Below are 19,969 nucleotides of genomic sequence, written 5' to 3' on the forward strand. Positions count from 1 at the left end.
ACACACTTACACAAAGTAACACAGACATACAATGACACCAAGTAACAAAGACATACACTGATACCCAGGAACACATACAGACAATTACACCAAGTAAAACAGACACACACTTACACCAAGTAACACAGACATACACTGACACCAAGTAACAAAGACATACAATTACACCAAGTAACAAAGACACACACTTACACCAAATAACACAGATATACACTGGCACCAAGTAACAAAGACATGCACTGACACCCAGTAACACAGACACACACGGACACCAAGTAACAAAGACACACACTTACACCAAGTAACACAGACACACACTTACACCAAGTAACACAGACATACAATGAAACCAAGTAACAAAGACATACACTGATACCCAGGAACACATACAGACAATTACACCAAGTAAAACAGACACACACTTACACCAAGTAACACAGACATACACTGAAACCAAGTAACAAAGACATACAATTACACCAAGTAACAAAGACACACACTTACACCAAATAACACAGATATACACTGGCACCAAGTCACAAAGACATACACTGACACCCAGTAACACAGACACACACTTACACCAAGTAACACAGACATACACTGACACCAAGTAACAAAGGAATCCACTTACACCAAGTAACACAGACATACACTGACACCCGTAACAAAGACATACAGTGACACCAAGTAACAAAGACATACACTTACACCAAGTAACAAAGACAGACAATGACACCAAGTAACAAAGACATATACTTAGACCAAGTATTTTGACATACACTGACACCAAGTAACAAAGACATACACTGATACCCAGTAACACAGACACACACTTACACCAAGTAACAAAGACATACACTGACACCAAGTCACAAAGACATACACTGACACCCATTAACAAAGACATGCACTGACACCAAGTCACAAAGACAGACACTGACACCAAGTCACAAAGACATACTCTGATACCCAGTAACACAGACACACACTGACACCAAGTAACAAAGACATGCACTGACACCAAGTAACAAAGACATACACTTACACCAAGTAAGAAAGACACACACTTACACCAAGTAACACAGACATACACTGACACCCAGTAACAAAGACATACACTGACACCAAGTAACACAGACATACACTTACACCAAGTAACAAAGACAGACAATGACACCAAGTAACAAAAACATACACTTAGACCAAGTATTTTGACATACACTGACACCAAGTAACAAAGACATACACTGATACCCAGTAACACAGACACACACTTACACCAAGTAACAAAGACATACACTGACACCAAGTCACAAAGACATACACTGACACCCAGTAACAAAGACATACACTGACACCAAGTCACAAAGACATACACTGATACCCAGTAACACAGACACACACTTACACCAAGTAACACAGACATACACTGACACCAAGTAACAAAGACAGACACTGACACCAAGTCACAAAGACATACACTGATACCCAGTAACACAGACACACACTTACACCAAGTAACACAGACATACACTGACACCAAGTCACAAAGACATACACTGATACCCAGGAACACAGACACACACTGACACCTAGTAACAATGACAAACACTGATACAACGTCACAAAGACATACACTGATACCCAGTAACACAGAAACACACTGACACCCAGTAACCAAGACATACTCTGCTACCAAGTCACAAAGACATACACCGATACCCACTAACACAGACACACACTGACACCCAGTAACAAAGACATACACTGATACCAAGTCACAAAGACATACACTGATACCCAGTAACACAGACACACACTGACACCAAGTAACAAAGACATGCACTGACACCAAGTAACAAAGACATACACTTACACCAAGTAACAAAGACACACACTTACACCAAGTAACACAGACATACTCTGACACCCAGTAACAAAGACATACACTGATACCAAGTCACAAAGACATACACTGATAACCAGTAACACAGACACACACTTACACCAAGTAACAAAGACATACACTGACACCAAGTCACAAAGACATACACTGACACCCAGTAACAAAGACATACACTGACACCAAGTCACAAAGACAGAAACTGACACAAAGTCACAAAGACATGCACTGATACCCAGTAACACAGATACACACTTACACCAAGTGACACAGACATACACTGACACCAAGTAACAAAGACAGACACTGACACCCAGGAACACAGACACACACTTACACCAAGTAACAAAGACATACACTGACACCCAGTAACAAAGACATACACTGACACCCAGTATCACAGACACACACGGACACCAAGTAACAAAGACACACACTTACACCAAGTAACAAAGACATACACTGATAGACAGTAACACAGACATACAATGATACCCAGGAACACAGACACACACTTACACCAAGTAACACAGACACACACTTACACCAAGTAACAAAGACATACACTTACACCAAGTAACACAGACATACACTGACACCAAGTAACAAAGACATACACTTACACCAAGTAAAAAAGACACACACTTACACCAAGTAACAAAGACAGACAATTACACCAAGTAACGAAAACATACACTTACACCAAGTATTTTGACATACACTGACACCACGTCACAAAGACTTACACTGATACCCAGTAACACAGACACACACTTACACCAAGAAACAGAGACATACACTGACACCAAGTCACAAAGACACACACTGACACCCAGTAACAAAGACATACACTGACACCAAGTCGCAAAGACATACACTGATACCCATTAACACAGACACACACTTACACCAAGTAACACAGACATACACTGACACCAAGTAACAAATACATACACTGATACCCAGTAACACAGACTCACACTTACACCAAGTAACAAAGACAGACACTGATACCCAGTAACACAGACACACACTTACACAAAGTAACAAAGACATACACTGACACCCAGTAACAAAGACATACACTGACACCCATTAACACAGACACACACTTACACCAAGTAACACAGACATACAATGACACCAAGTAACAAAGACATACACTGATACCCAGGAACACATACAGACAATTACACCAAGTAAAACAGACACACACTTACACCAAGTAACACAGACATACACTGACACCAAGTAACAAAGACATACAATTACACCAAGTAACAAAGACACACACTTACACCAAATAACACAGATATACACTGGCACCAAGTAACAAAGACATGCACTGACACCCAGTAACACAGACACACACGGACACCAAGTAACAAAGACACACACTTACACCAAGTAACACAGACACACACTTACACCAAGTAACACAGACATACAATGAAACCAAGTAACAAAGACATACACTGATACCCAGGAACACATACAGACAATTACACCAAGTAAAACAGACACACACTTACACCAAGTAACACAGACATACACTGAAACCAAGTAACAAAGACATACAATTACACCAAGTAACAAAGACACACACTTACACCAAATAACACAGATATACACTGGCACCAAGTCACAAAGACATACACTGACACCCAGTAACACAGACACACACTTACACCAAGTAACACAGACATACACTGACACCAAGTAACAAAGGAATCCACTTACACCAAGTAACACAGACATACACTGACACCCGTAACAAAGACATACAGTGACACCAAGTAACAAAGACATACACTTACACCAAGTAACAAAGACAGACAATGACACCAAGTAACAAAGACATATACTTAGACCAAGTATTTTGACATACACTGACACCAAGTAACAAAGACATACACTGATACCCAGTAACACAGACACACACTTACATCAAGTAACAAAGACATACACTGACACCAAGTCACAAAGACATACACTGACACCCATTAACAAAGACATACACTGACACGAAGTCACAAAGACAGACACTGACACCAAGTCACAAAGACATACTCTGATACCCAGTAACACAGACACACACTTACACCAAGTAACACAGACATACACTGACACCAAGTAACAAAGGCAGACACTGATACCCAGTAACACAGACACACACTTACACCAAGTAACAAAGACATACACTGACACCCAGTAACAAAGACATACACTGACACCCAGTATCACAGACACACACGGACACCAAGTAACAAAGACACACACTTACACCAAGTAACACAGACATGCACTGACACCAGGTAACAAAGACATACAATGATACCCAGGAACACAGACACACACTGACACCCAGTAACAAAGACATACACTGATACCAAGTCACAAAGACATACACTGATACCCAGTAACACAGACACACACTGACACCAAGTAACAAAGACATGCACTGACACCAAGTAACAAAGACATACACTTACACCAAGTAACAAAGACACACATTTACACCAAGTAGCACAGACATACACTGACACCCAGTAACAAAGACATACACTGACACCAAGTAACAAAGACATACACTTACACCAAGTAACAAAGACGCACAATGACACCAAGTCACAAAGACATACACTGATACACAGTAACACAGAAACATACTGACACCCAGTAACAAAGACATACACTGCTACCAAGTCACAAAGACATACACTTACACCAAGTAACAAAGACAGACAAATACACCAAGTAACAAAGACATACACTTACACCCAATATTTTGACATACATTGACACCAAGTAACATAGACATACAGTGATACCCAGTAACACAGACACACACTGACACAAAGTAACAAAGACATGCACTGACACCAAGTAACAAAGACATACAATTACACAAAGTAACAAAGACACACACTTACACCAAGTAGCACAGACATACACTGACACCAAGTAACAAAGACATACACTGACACCAAGTAACAAAGACATACACTTACACCAAGTAACAAAGACATACACTGACACCAAGTCACAAAGACATACACTGACACCCATTAACAAAGACATACACTGACACCAAGTCACAAAGACAGACACTGACACCAAGTCACAAAGACATACTCTGATACCCAGTAACACAGACACACACTTACACCAAGTAACACAGACATACACTGACACCAAGTAACAAAGGCAGACACTGATACCCAATAACACAGACACACACTTACACCAAGTAACAAAGACATACACTGACACCCAGTAACAAAGACATACACTGACACCCAGTATCACAGACACACACGGACACCAAGTAACAAAGACACACACTTACACCAAGTAACACAGACATGCACTGACACCAGGTAACAAAGACATACAATGATACCCAGGAACACAGACACACACTGACACCCAGTAACAAAGACATACACTGATACCAAGTCACAAAGACATACACTGATACCCAGTAACACGGACACACACTGACACCAAGTAACAAAGACATGCACTGACACCAAGTAACAAAGACATACACTTACACCAAGTAACAAAGACACACATTTACACCAAGTAACACAGACATACACTGACACCCAGTAACAAAGACATACACTGACACCAAGTAACAAAGACATACACTTACACCAAGTAACAAAGACAGACAATGACACCAAGTCACAAAGACATACACTGATACACAGTCACACAGAAACATACTGACACCCAGTAACAAAGACATACACTGCTACCAAGTCACAAAGACATACACTTACACCAAGTAACAAAGACAGACAAATATACCAAGTAACAAAGACATACACTTACACCCAATATTTTGACATACATTGACACCAAGTAACAAAGACATACACTGATACCCAGTAACACAGACACACACTGACACAAAGTAACAAAGACATGCACTGACTCCAAGTAACAAAGACATACAATTACACAAAGTAACAAAGACACACACTTACACCAAGTAGCACAGACATACACTGACACCAAGTAACAAAGACATACACTGACACCAAGTAACAAATACATACACTTACACCAAGTAACAAAGACAGACAAATACACCAAGTAACAAAGACATACGCTTACACCTAATATTTTGAAGTACATTGACACCAAGTAACAAAGACATACACTGATACCCAGTAACACAGACACACACTGACAACCTGTAACAAAGTCATACACTGACACCAAGTAACAAAGACATACTCTGATACCCAATAACACAGACACAGTCTTGCACCAAGTAACACAGACATATACTGACACCAAGTAACAAAGACATACACTGATACCCAGTAACACAGACACCCACTTACACCCTGTAACAAAGTCATACACTGACACCAAGTCACAAAGACATACTCTGATACCCAATAACACAGACACAGTCTTGCACCAAGTAACACAGACATACACTGACACCAAGTAACAAAGACATACACTGATACCCAGTAAGACAGACACCCACTTACACCAAGTAACAAAGACAGACACTGATACCCAGTAACACAGACACACACTTACACCAAGTAACAAAGGCATCCACTGACACCAAGTAACAAAGACATACACTGACACCCAGTAACACAGACACACACGGACATCAAGTAACAAAGACACACACTTACACCAAGTAACACAGACATACACTGACACCAAGTAACAAAGACATACAATGATACCCAGGAACACAGACACACACTTACACCAAGTAACACAGACACACACTTACAACAAGTAACAAAGACATACACTTACACCAGGTAACAATGACATACACTGACACCAACTCACAAAGAAATACACTGATACACAGACACACACTTACACCAAGTAACACAGACATACACTGACACCAAGTAACAAAGACATACACTGACACCAACTCACAAAGAAATACACTGATACACAGACACACACTTACACCAAGTAACACAGACATACACTGACACCAAGTAACAAAGACACACACTGACACCCAGTTACAAAGACATACACTGACACCAAGTCACAAAGACACTCACTGACACCCAGTAACACAGACACACACTTACACCAAGTAACAAAGGCATCCACTGACACCCAGTAACAAAGACATACACTGACACCCAGTAACACAGACGCACACGGACATCAAGTAACAAAGACATACAATGATACCCAGGAACACAGACACACACTTACACCAAGTAACACAGAGACACACTTACACAAAGTAACAAAGACATACACTTACACCAAGTAACACAGACATACACTGACATCAAGTAACAAAGACATACACTGATACCCAGTAACACAGACACACACTGACCCCCAGTAACACAGACATACACTGACACCAAGTCACAAAGACATACACTGACACCCAGTAACAAAGACATTCACTGACACCAAGTCACAAAGACATACACTGATACACAGTAACACAGAAACATACTGACACCCAGTAACAAAGACATACACTGCTACCAAGTCACAAAGACATACACTGATACCCAGTAACAAAGACACACACTGACACACACTGACACCCAGTATCAAAGACATACACTGATACCAAGTCACAAAGACATACACTGATACCCAGTAACACAGACACACACTGACACCAAGTAACAAAGACATGCACTGATACAAAGTAACAAAGACATACACTTACACCAAGTATCAAAGACAAACACTTACACCAAGTAACACAGACATACACTGACACCCGTAACAAAGACATACAGTGACACCAAGTAACAAAGACATACACTTACACCAAGTAACAAAGACAGACAATGACACCAAGTAACAAAGACATATAGTTAGACCAAGTATTTTGCCATACACTGACACCAAGTAACAAAGACATACACTGATACCCAGTAACACAGACACACACTTACACAGAGTAACAAAGACATACACTGACACCAAGTCACAAAGACATACACTGACACCCATTAACAAAGACATACACTGACACCAAGTCACAAAGACAGACACTGACACCAAGTCACAAAGACATACTCTGATACCCAGTAACACAGACACACACTTACACCAAGTAACACAGACATACACTGACACCAAGTAACAAAGGCAGACACTGATACCCAGTAACACAGACACACACTTACACCAAGTAACAAAGACATACACTGACACCCAGTAACAAAGACATACACTGACACCCAGTATCACAGACACACACGGACACCAAGTAACAAAGACACACACTTACACCAAGTAACACAGACATGCACTGACACCAGGTAACAAAGACATACAATGATACCCAGGAACACAGACACACACTGACACCCAGTAACAAAGACATACACTGATACCAAGTCACAAAGACATACACTGATAACCAGTAACACAGACACACACTGACACCAAGTAACAAAGACATGCACTGACACCAAGTAACAAAGACATACACTTACACCAAGTAACAAAGACACACACTTACACCAAGTAACACAGACATACACTGACACCCAGTAACAAAGACATACACTGACACCAAGTAACAAAGACATACACTTACACCAAGTAACAAAGACAGACAATGCAACCAAGTCACAAAGACATACACTGATACACAGTAACACAGAAACATACTGACACCCAGTAACAAAGACATACACTGCTACCAAGTCACAAAGACATACACTTACACCAAGTAACAAAGACAGACAAATACACCAAGTAACAAAGACATGCACTTACACCCAATATTTTGACATACATTGACACCAAGTAACAAAGACATACACTGATACCCAGTAACACAGACACACACTGACACAAAGTAACAAAGACATGCACTGACACCAAGTAACAAAGACATACAATTACACAAAGTAACACAGACACACACTTACACCAAGTAACACAGACATTCACTGACACCAAGTAACAAAGGCAGACACTGATACCCAGTAACACAGACACACACTTACACCAAGTAACAAAGACATACACTGACACCCAGTAACAAAGACATACACTGACACCCAGTATCACAGACACACACGGACACCAAGTAACAAAGACACACACTTACACCAAGTAACACAGACATGCACTGACACCAGGTAACAAAGACATACAATGATACCCAGGAACACAGACACACACTGACACCCAGTAACAAAGACATACACTGATACCAAGTCACAAAGACATACACTGATACCCAGTAACACAGACACACACTGACACCAAGTAACAAAGACATGCACTGACACCAAGTAACAAAGACATACACTTACACCAAGTAACAAAGACACACACTTACACCAAGTAACACAGACATACACTGACACCCAGTATCACAGACACACACGGAAACCAAGTAACAAAGACACACACTTCCAACAAGTAACACAGACATACACTGACACCAGGTAACACAGACATACACTGACACCAGGTAACAAAGACATACAATGATACCCAGGAACACAGACACACACTGACACCCAGTAACAAAGACATACACTGATACCAAGTCACAAAGACATACACTGATACCCAGTAACACAGACACACACTGACACCAAGTAACAAAGACATGCACTGACACCAAGTAACAAAGACATACACTTACACCAAGTAAGAAAGACACACACTTACACCAAGTGACACAGACATACACTGACACCCAGTAACAAAGACATACACTGACACCAAGTAACACAGACATACACTTACACCAAGTAACAAAGACAGACAATGACACCAAGTAACAAAAACATACACTTAGACCAAGTATTTTGACATACACTGACACCAAGTAACAAAGACATACACTGATACCCAGTAACACAGACACACACTTACACCAAGTAACAAAGACATACACTGACACCAAGTCACAAAGACATACACTGACACCCAGTAACAAAGACATACACTGACACCAAGTCACAAAGACATACACTGATACCCAGTAACACAGACACACACTTACACCAAGTAACACAGACATACACTGACACCAAGTCACAAAGACATACACTGACACCAAGTCACAAAGACATACACTGATACCCAGGAACACAGACACACAGTGACACCCAGTAACAATGACAAACACTGATACCAAGTCACAAAGACATACACTGATACCCAGTAACACAGAAACACACTGACACCCAGTAACAAAGACAGACACTGATACCCTGTAACACAGACACGCACTTACACCAAGTAACAAAGACATACACTGACACCCAGTAACAAATACATACACTGACACCCAGTATCACAGACACACACGGACACCAAATAACAAAGACACACACGTACACCAAGTAACAAAGACATACACTGATACACAGTAACACAGACATACAATGATACCCAGGAACACAGACACACACTTACACCAAGTAACACAGACACACACTTACACCAAGTAACAAAGACATACACTTACACCAAGTAAAAAAGACACACACTGACACCAAGTAACACAGACATACACTGACACCAAGTAACAAAGACATACACTGACACCAATTAACAAAGACATACACTTCCACCAAGTAACAAAGACAGACAATTACACCAAGTAACAAAGACATACACTTACAGCAAGTATTTTGACATACACAGACACCAAGTAACAAAGACATACACTGATACCCAGTAACACAGACACACACTTACACCAAGAAACAGAGACATACACTGACACCAAGTCACAAAGACACACACAGACACCAAGTAACAAAGACATACACTGATACCCAGTAACACAGACAGACACTTACACCAAGTAACACAGACACACACTTGCACCATTTAACAAAGACATACACTTACACCAAGTAATACAGACATACACTGACACCAAGTAACAACGACATACACTGACACCCAGTAACAAAGACACACACAGACACCAAGTAACAAAGACATACACTGATACCCAGTAACACAGACAAACACTTACACCAAGTAACAAAGACATACACCGACACCTATTAACAAAGACATACACTGATACCCAGTAACACAGACACACAATTACACCAAGTAACAAAGACATACACTGACACCAAGTAACAAAGACATGCACTTACACCAATTAACAAAGACATACACATACACCAAGTAAAAAAGACATACACTGATACCAAGTAACAAAGACATACACTGATACCCAGTAACACAGACACACACTTACACAAAGTACCAGAGACATACACTGTTACCCAGTTACACAGACATACACTGATACCCAGTAACACAGACACACTCTTACACCAAGTAACAAAGACATACACTGACACCAAGCAACAAAGACATACACTGATACCCAGTAACATAGAAACACACTTACACCATGTAACAAAGACATACACTGACACCAAGTAACGAAGACATACACTTACACCAAGTAACAGAGACATACACTGACACCAAGTAACAAAGGCATACACTTACACCAAGTAACAAAGGCATGCATTTACACCAAGTAACAAAGACATGCACTGACACCAAGTAACAAAGACATACACTTACACCAAGTAACACAGACATACACTGACACCCAGTAACAAAGAAACACACTGACACCCTGTAACAAAGAAACACACTGACACCAAGTAACAAAGACACACACTTACATCAAATATACAAAGACAAACAGACTCCAAGTAACAAATACATACACTGATACCCAGCCAGACAGATACACACTTACAACAAGTATCACAGACATACACAGACACCAAGGAACAAAGACATACACTGATACCCAGTAACACAGAAACACACTTACACCGTGTAACAAAGACATACACTGACACCAAGTAACAAAGACATACACTTACACCAAGTAACAGAGACATACACTGACACCAAGTAACAAAGACACACACTTACACCAAGTAACACAGACATACACTTACCCCAAGTAACAATGACAGACACTGATACCCAGTAACACAGACACACACTTACACCAAGTCACAAAGACATACACTGACACCCAGTAACAAGGACATACACTGACACCCAGTAGCAAAGACAAACAATGACACCAAGTAACAAAGGCCCACACTGACACCCAGTAACAATGACATACACTGATACCCAGTAACACAGACACACACTTACACCAAGTAACAAAGACATACACTTACACCAAGTACCAAAGACATACACTGACACCAAGTAACAAAGACATCCACTGACAACAGGTAACAAAGGCATACACTGACACCCAGTAACAAAGACACACACGGACACCAAGTAACAAAGACATACACTGACACCCAGTAACAAAAACAAACACTGATACCCAGTAACAAAGACATACACTGACATCAGGTAACAAAGACATTCACTGATCCCCAGTAACACAGACACACACTTACACCAAGTAACAAAGACATACACTGACACCAAGTAACAAAGACACACACTGACACCAAGTAACAAAGACATACACAGACACCAAGTAACGAAGACATACACTGATACCCAGTAACACAGACACACACTTACACCAAGTAACAAAGTCATACACTGATACCCTGTGACACAGACACACACTTACACCAAGTAACAATGACATACACTGACATCAAGTAACAAAGACATACACTTACACCAAGTCACAAAGACACACACTTACACCAAGTAACAAAGACACACACTGACACCAAGTTAGAAAGACATACACTTACAACAAGTAACACAGACATACACTAACACCAAGTAACACAGACATACACTGACACCAAGTAACAAATACATACACTGACACCAAGTAACAAAGACACAAACTTACACCAAGTAACAAAGACATACACTGATACCCAGTAACCAAGACACACACTTACACCAAGTAACAAAGACAGACACTGATACCCAGTAACAGAGGCACACGCTTACACCAAGTCACAAAGACATACACTGACACCCAGTAACAAAGACATACACTGACACCCAGTAACAAAGACACACACTGACACCAAGTAACAAAGACATCCACTGACACAAATTAACAAAGACATACACTGATACCCAATAACAAAGACACACACTTACACCAAGTAACAAATACATACACTGACACCAAGTAACAAAGACATACACTTACACCAAGTAACAAAGACATACACTGATACCCGGTAACACAGACACAAACTTACACCAAGTATCACAGACATACAGAGACACCAACTAACAAAGACATACACTGATACCCAGTAACAGAGACAAAGAAGTGCACCAAGTAACAAAGACATACACCGACACCAAGTAACAAATACATACACTTACACCAAATAATACAGACATACACTGACACCTAGTAACAAAGATATGCACTTGCACCAACTAACAAAGACACACACTTACACCAAGTTACACAGACATACACTGACACCAAGTAACAAAGACATGCACTTACACCAAGTAAGAAAGACACACACTTACACCAAGTAACACAGACCTACACTGACACCAAGTAACAAATACATACACTGATACCCAGCAACACAGACACACACTTATACCAAGCAACAAAGACAGACACTGATACCCAGTAACAAAGACACAAACTTACACCAAGTAACAAAGACATACACTGATACCAAGCAACACTGGCACTCACTGACACCATGTAACAAAGATATACACTTACACCAAGTAACAAAGACATACACATACACCCAGTGACAAAGACATACACTGACACCCAGTAACAAAGACATGGGAAATCATTCCATGCGCCTACTTCACCACTCTATCTACCGATCTATCTACACCATCAGCGACCTGCAACGTCTCTCACCTCTTCTAATCCTCTCAATATCCTCACGTTTATTATATATTTTCTTGCTTTATTTGCCCTCCCCAAATGCATTACCTCACACTTATCTGGGTTTAATTCCATATGCCACTTTTCTGCCCACTCAACCAAACCACTGATATCTTTCAGGAGTCTATGACTATCCTCTCCACTATCGACTCCCAATTCTTGTGCCATCGGCAAATTTCCCAATCATTTAATTCCAAATCATTAATATATACCGCAAACAGCAAAGGTCCCAACACTGAGCCCTGTGGAATGCCACTGCAATCAGCTTTCCATTATCAACAACAACCGTCAAAGTCTAGCCTTTGTTTCCTATCTCTGAGCCATTTATGGATCCAACGTGCGGCATTCTCCTGAATCCCGTAGGCGTTCATTTCACTGATCAGTGTGCCATGTGAGACCTTGTCAAATTTCTTACAAAAATCAATGCGATGCTTGTTGTAGAATATGGAATTTATTTTTGATTTGTTTTGCAATGCTTGTACGTTTTAAACTCTAAGCTTTATTTAATGAAAGAAAAAGAAGGACATCTCTTAATTAATGGCAAGGGCTAGCCTTCCCTATCTGTGATCGCTGACCCTGCCGCAATCATTGGAGATCGGGTGTCCAGCGATGGTTATGGTTCCAGATCAGGTGTAGGACACGCAATGCACCCTGAATGTCAACGGAACACCATCATACTTAAGAGGCATCTGAGTCTCCAGCCATTGACCTGGTCCAAGTCCTGGTGTAGTACTGACTGTGGCCCCGCTCCCTCAGTGACTGACCACACTACTTGTCTGGGGATCCAGCGATGGGTCTGGTCCCTGGCTTGGTGTAGTACAAGAAATAGGGCCTGCTTCCTGTCTTTCCCGCCATCCCCGCCACCCTTACCTGGTACTGGGTCTCCAGACAAATGGATGCTCCCAGACCTGGTGTAGTACCGGCAGCGGCCGCCTATCCCAGATTGGCTCTGGTAATCACAATGCAAAGTCATAGTAACTGCGGCTCCAGTGATGGCCTGGTCCCAGGCCTGGTTCAGTAACATCAGTAATGCCGTTCAGTGACTGGCCCCAGCGAACCCGCCATGCTTAGCTGAGGTCCAGGTCTGCAGCAATGTTCCTGCCTCCAGGCCTGGTGTCGAATCAGTAATGGGTCCCACTCCCACACTGATCCAGGTGACACGCCACACCTGCTGTTTGGGACTCCAGTGATAGACCTGGTTCTGAGGGCTGATGTAGCATCGTCAGTGGCTGCTGCTCGGCGGTTGCTTTTTGGCATCCCTACAACATTTATCGGGGATTCATATGCCCAGAAATGGTCTTGGTTCCAGGCCTGCTGCAGTAATGGCAATGGCTCCAACGCCGAACAGGCCCCAGTGACACCACCACACTTATCAATGGTCTGGTTCTGCAGCTATAGTCCTGGTCCCAGGCTTGGTTTAGTGCCTGCAGTGGTCCCAATCCCAATTCTGAAGAAGTGTCCCTAACCTGAAACGTTAACTCTTCTTCTCTCTGCACAGATGCTGCCAGACCAGCATTTCTTGCTTTTATGCCCTAAACCCTGTATAGCCCTGGAGATGCTGCGGTACTCAACCGAAGTCTGTCGCTCCTTTTCTGGATTTTCTCCTAGGGCTGGTCCAATATGGCCAGTGGCCTCCGATTCCTGACTGTCGCTGCTGATCCTGTGTCACTTAACTGAAGTCGAGATTCCAGCTATAGTCCTGGTAACAGGCCTCGTCTGGTGCCAACAGTGGTTCCCCTGCACCCTGATGGTTCCCGGCCCCCTTTCTTCACTTACCTGGGTTCCGTGTCTCCAGAAATGCTCTTGGCCTCAATCCTGGTTTAGTGATGGCAGTACCCACCCCCTACTGTTCCCAGCAAATCTGTCTCACTTTTCTACGGTCCATGGCTCCAGCGATGTATCAAATTCCAGGTCTGGTGTCGTCTCGAACATTCGGCCATTCCCTGTCTGGCTCCGGTGACTTTGCCATATTTACCTGGAGTTCAGGTCACCACGATGGTCCTGTTCTCAAGTTCAGTACCGGTAGTGGTCCTGGCCTCCAGCGACTGTCCTGCTCCTAGGCCTAGTGCTCTAATGGTAGAATTGCCTGTACCCTGACTGACCCTGGTGACCGCATCACATTATCCGTGGCCTGAACTTCAGCAGTAATCTTTATCCCAGTACCAAAAATGGCCCCAACTCACTCACAGGCCCCAGTGACTCTGCTACTCTCACCTGTTCCCATGTTTGGTGTAGTATAGTTAGTGACGCCGCTACCTGATGGGTCGCAGTGGTGCTGACACATTTATCTGTAGTCTGGTCTCCAGGGATAGTTGTCATCACAGGCCTGCTGTAGTGCCAGCAGCTCCACTGCTTCCAGTGGCATTGCCAATAGTACTGAGCTATTGGTCCTGTGACTGTTTAAGTCGTTTAAGCAGGCGGGATCTCCTTGATTAAATAGATCGGGACCAGGCACCGGGCAGTTAATTGCCCTAGTGCCGTTCAACTGAGTTGTGGGATTGTCCAAAAGACCGCGGTGGGGTTTCGTTCACCTTTTTGTCCTGTTATTTGGACCCTCGTTGGCTCCACTAAATTCAGCGGCTGTCTCAAACAGAAAGCTCTGTCAAAGGTATAGTAATTGAGTGCATCACTGAGTGTGTAACAAATCTACAAATGTCACCCATACTTCTTCAAGCTGCTGCTGTTATTTCCAAACTGTGTTACGTTTATCTTCTTTGTAGCTAACTTAGTGATAATTAGGATTATTTGTTTCATTGAATTTGCAGTGGACTCATTTCCAATTATTGTTTTGAAATCATTGAATTCAGTGCTGCTTGTCACAGGCAAGGGAATCCCTCAGTCAATCCAGCACTGAACGTTCTATCCAAGACCAAAGTGCAGAGGATGCTGGAAAGCTGAAATAAAAACAGAAAGTGCTGGAGATGCTCAGCACGTCCGGTAGCATCTGTGGAGGGAGAAACAGACTTAATCGTTTAGGTCGCTGACCCTTTGTCAGGACTGCGAGTTCTTTGAGATGGAACAATTTTCAACCCAAGCAGGGAAAAGGCCAAATGAGCAGGATTCTGATTAGCGACGAGTTCAACAATTTCAGCATCATCCTTTTGTCTTTTAATCTCTCCTTCCTTCCAACTTGTCACAGACCTTCTAAGTTTTTCCTTCAATGTCAATCATGTGTAGGATTGCCGGACACAGTAACACATTTGAAAATCTCAGTCAGTCCTCAATCAAGCTGGTAACTTTGCTCCCAGCCTGATAAATAATGCGTCTGTTTATTTCCCTTCCTCACAGTTAACTTGGTGACGATTGTCATCCTGTCTCGAGGCAAGTGCGGTCTTTCCAAATGTGTCACTCACTATCTGGTGGCCATGGCAGCAGCGGATCTACTGGTCATTATATTCGACCTGATACTGAGGCACATTCCCGTTGTTTACAATGAACAGATTTATTTCCGGGATTCCATCCACGTTTGCAATATCCATGCCATCCTGCTTTATGCAGCCACAGACTGTTCTGTCTGGTTCACCGTCACTTTCACCTTTGATCGATTTGTGGCCATTTGCTGCCAGAAGTTGAAAATAAAATATTGCACCGGGAAAACGGCAGCTGTGGTTCTGGGAACAGTGACTGTGCTGAGCTGTTTAAAGAACATTTTCTGTTTTTTTATGTTAACAGGTCAGTATATGATGTACAACCAACCCTGGTTTTGTGATATAACAGATGATGCTCTCTTCTCTCTGGTCTGGGCAGCAATCGAGTTCCTCCATAACATTCTAACCCCGTGGGTCCCATTTGTGGTGATTCTGCTGCTAAATATTCTCACCATCAGACATGTTTTGGTGAGCAGCAGAGGGCGCAGGAGACTCCGGGCTCACAGCAGTGCCGAGAGCCAGAGAGACCCAGAGATGGAGAGCCGACAGAAATCTATCATTTTACTGTTAGTTATCTCAGCCAATTTTGTACTTTTATGGGCAATGTTAATGGTGGTTTTGATATGCACCAGAATACATTATATGAACTTTCGTGCTGGGTCTGTGACTCCACTTCCTGGTTCTGTGCGGGAAATGGCCTTCATGCTGCAGCTCCTGAGCTGCTGCACAAACACTGTGATTTATGCCGTGATCCAGACTCAGTTCAGAGAGCAGTTGAAGAAAATGCTGCAATATCCCTTTACACGAATTGCTAAGTTCATTCAATGATAAGAGGGACTGTAATCACTGACCGTTTCTGAGAGATTCTCGTTTTATTTCACTTTTTCAAACAGCCGGGGGTTGGGTCTGTCACTATAATTGCAGAGCGGGTCGGACTTGCCGCAGTGGTGTCACAGCAAGGGCAGGCTCTGTTCACAAGGTGACGGGGTATTTGGGCAGGGCCTGTTTCACAAGTGGAAGGGGTAGTTGGCCGGGGATTGTTGCTCCCGCTAATGGGGTAGTTTGCTCGGGCCCCTTCCACATGCTGACGGGGTAGTTGGTGGATATTGTTTTGTATGCTGACAGGGGCGTGGAGTGGGGCGGTTTGCTATAGGAAAAGAGCGAGTGCAGGACTAGTCATTATTTGGTGACATTGCAGGGAAGGGTTCTCTTTCCCAAGGTGATCGGGTCATGACCGCGGAACATGTTCTCCAAAGTGATGCGGGAATGGGCTCGGGGATGTTCCACATGGTGACGGGGCGTGGGGGTGGGATATGTTCCACTTGGTGATGGGGCTTTGTTGCAGGTTCATTTTCCCCTGTTAACGGGTGAGTGGGGGCGAGTCCTGTTACCTTGGTGACCAGGAGTGGAGCAGGGACTGTTCCCAATGGTGAAGGCAGAAGGGACAGGGTCTGAGGTCCCCAGCACCGCCCACCGTGCTCATGCACTGGAGCAGAGGGACTGCGCGAGGGGATCGCGTCAGGAGCGGCCCCACCTACCAGCTGTCTCCATAGCAACGAGGATAAAAAAACAACTGAAATAGAAAATATAGTGGGAATCTTCAGCTTGAATTCTTCATCATCATCTCGAACACATTAGAACACTTTATAATTCTTTGTCACACTTTGCAATTCTTTGTAACGCATTCTGACATGCTCTAATCCATTGTAACATTTTGTCAGCCTTTATAATCTTCTACTATCCTTTAAAATTCTTTTTAATCCTTTATAGCCGTTCAGACACTTCATAACACACTGTAACCCTTTATGGCACTCTATAATCCTTCTTAAATAGTTATAGCACAGTTTAACACTTTATAATGGCTACAGCCTTTATACAGCATGGTAAAACTTCAGAATCTTTCGAAACTTTTCTAATCTTTCAAATTGTTTATAATCCCTCAGAATCCTTCAAAAATCTTAAGCTTCCATTATAATCCTTTCTCATACTTTTTAATCCTTTGTAACCCTTAATATCCTTCATAACAATTGATGGTAATTTACTCATCTTTGCAGCCCTTTAGCCTCTATTGAATGTTGCTGGAGGGCGCAAGGTGTAAAGAAGGGAGTTTGGTAAGTGAGTAGATTTTAAGGCTTAAAATCTTTAAAGTCTAGTTTTAATTGTGTTTACATTTGGCAATTAATTGAAATTACTGTTTAAGTTAAGAGGCAAGTGAGGTTTCTTACAATTTTAACCAGGGATGTGCAAGCTCTCTAAGAGAAGCTGTAGCTAGTTAATTAGGTAGCTAGCTTAAACTGCTTTCTGAGCTCCAGCAAAGCTGACAGATCATTGTTTTCAGAGAGTCTAAATTCACTGGAGTCTCAGAGTTGCGTGTTTGCATTGATTGCTGCTGGAGGGCACAGAGTGTGAAAAAGGCAGTTTGTTAAGTGATGGAGTTCGGTGAGAAGGGAAACTACAAATTAATTAAAAGAAAATAAATGTTATCATATTAACACTAAAGATGGCAAGACAGGTGATATTTCACAGCTGCAGTGTGTGGGAGCTTCTGGGTGCCACGGAAATCCACGGCAACTACATCTGTAGTAAGTGTCTGCTGCGTGAGGTGCTATGCTCATATCCTTCAGCGGGCGGCCGAGCTGCAGAGTCTACGATGCATCAGTGAAGGGAAAAGTTACCTAGACACTTTGTTCCAGAAGGCAGTCCCTATAGATGGGGTCACCTGTTTTGGTCACTGATCAAGGAGAGTGTGACTGCAAGTCAGACAGGGAAGGGGGTCAAGAAGGTAGCAATGCTAGATCCTCGGCCCTTGCA

This window comes from Heterodontus francisci, unplaced genomic scaffold (genome assembly GCF_036365525.1).
Source record: "Heterodontus francisci isolate sHetFra1 unplaced genomic scaffold, sHetFra1.hap1 HAP1_SCAFFOLD_89, whole genome shotgun sequence".
Taxonomy (NCBI): Eukaryota; Metazoa; Chordata; class Chondrichthyes; order Heterodontiformes; family Heterodontidae; genus Heterodontus; species Heterodontus francisci.